This window comes from Trichosurus vulpecula, chromosome 2 (assembly GCF_011100635.1).
Source record: "Trichosurus vulpecula isolate mTriVul1 chromosome 2, mTriVul1.pri, whole genome shotgun sequence".
In the NCBI taxonomy this organism is placed as follows: domain Eukaryota; kingdom Metazoa; phylum Chordata; class Mammalia; order Diprotodontia; family Phalangeridae; genus Trichosurus; species Trichosurus vulpecula.
In genome coordinates, this window is record NC_050574.1 from 265,333,495 (window position 1) to 265,335,425 (window position 1,931).

The following is a 1,931-nucleotide window of genomic DNA, read 5'->3' on the forward strand; positions in this document are numbered from 1 at the left end:
CTCCCTTTCTGCATTGGACCTGTGTAGCTTGGAGATGTCAGCCTCTCATCAGAAATCATCACATCCTTCTGGTTGCTTTTAGCAAAATATTTGCCAAGACAGCCTCATGAAGCATTAAGCACCTCCTATCATGGAGTTTCACAATTATCCCTTTACCTGTGACACTTGCATATCCACATTTGTGTTTTATCAAAGCATGTTGGCCTGGTGATCTTAGAGCTCCTATCCTTCCATAATAATTTAGGAGTTGGACAGTCTTCAGTACAGAAAATGTCACTGTTAAAACTCCTCTAATCAACCCAGCCCTTAAAGAGAAAGTGTCCCCCTAGTCACGTGCAATAGTATCATAAGATGTGGCTGGTGCCAACTGACTCCCCTATTCCATAGTCTGGATCAAAGGGGAACTATGAAATCCCTATAGCTCTTATTTAGGAATTGCTTTTGTTGAATAGCACAGTGGATATTGTGTGTCACATCAGGAATCAGGAAGACCTGAGTTCAGATGTGACTTAAGGCACGAGCTGGGTGACCCTAGGCAAGTCACTTAACTTCTGTCTATATCAGTTTCCTCATCTGTAAAAAGGAGATAATAACACCTGCTTCCCAGGGTCATCATGAAGATCAAATGAGATGATAATTCTAAAGCTAAACACAATAACCAGCCACACAATAAACACTATCTAAATGTTAGGTTTTATTGTTATTACCCTACAGTGCCACTGAAGGCTGCAGACAGCAGATCCTGAGTGGCCTTGTTATATGAAAACTGGGGAAGAATTGGAGGTAACAGTATCCTCAGGAAAACCAACTAATTGTGAATATTGCCACTTTGAAACTACCCCTCTTCATTTAATTACTTAGTCTACATCAAAGCCTCTAGCCTTCTATGGTATGCTGGGGCAGCCTGTAAGAGAGGTAGGTATAAGAACTGCCACCTGTTCCATTAATCTTTAGCATTATCCTGGAAAAGAAGCTCCCTGGAACAATACTGTCTCCTCAGCTGCTCAGGTCATCCAGTTCAGACATGAAGTGACTGCTCCCTAGCATCTCTTCCATTTGTCCACTTTTCTCCATCCACAAAGCTTCTTCTTTGGTTCAGGCCTTTATAACCTCACCTGGACTGTTGGCAGTACCTTCCTAATTGGTCTTTTTGCCTCTCGCATCCTCTCTCCAATACATCCTCCACATGGCTGCAGAATTGTTATTTCTGAAACACATCACCATATTCCTCAGCTTAGAACTCAACAGTGGTTCTGTTTCCTTTAAGATGGAATACAGACTACTTTTTTTGCTTAAGTCTCCCTGAAGTATGTCTCCTATCTTCATTTCTGGTCTTATTTTGTATTTTCCCTTCGATGCATCTCTTCTCTGTGCAGGTGGTTTGTTAACATGCACTCCCTCTTCACTTCTACCTAGTTTGCTTCACAATGTAGTTCAGGTGCCACCTACAGTGAGTGCATTCCTGTTTTTTTCCCGCAAACACCGTTGTTAAAATTCGGTGTTTAAAATTATTTTGTGTAATCTTTGTAGGTACTCGTGTATCTATCCCAACCTTCAACAGGATGTAAGCTCCTTGAGAGCAGGGTCATTCAGTTGTTTTTTTTTTTTTTAATATCCTCCAGGACCTAGCACGTTGCCTTGCATGTGGTAGGCACTTAAATGTGTGTTGAATTGAATTCTGCAACCTTACACTAGGCTTTTCGGGAGGTGGTATGATGAATGAGCTACTGTTCTTACTCTCTAGAAGCTCTGGTCTTGTAGGGAAGATAGGAACGGGTAAAAATAGCAATAATACACATTAGGATGCAGGACAGGTGCAAAGCACCACACGTGTGGTTGCAGCCTAGAGCCCATGATAGGAATGACATGAAGTTGTTTCTCCATCGGACTCCAGTGTATTCTGGAATAGGAACTATAAAATCAGTCTTCAA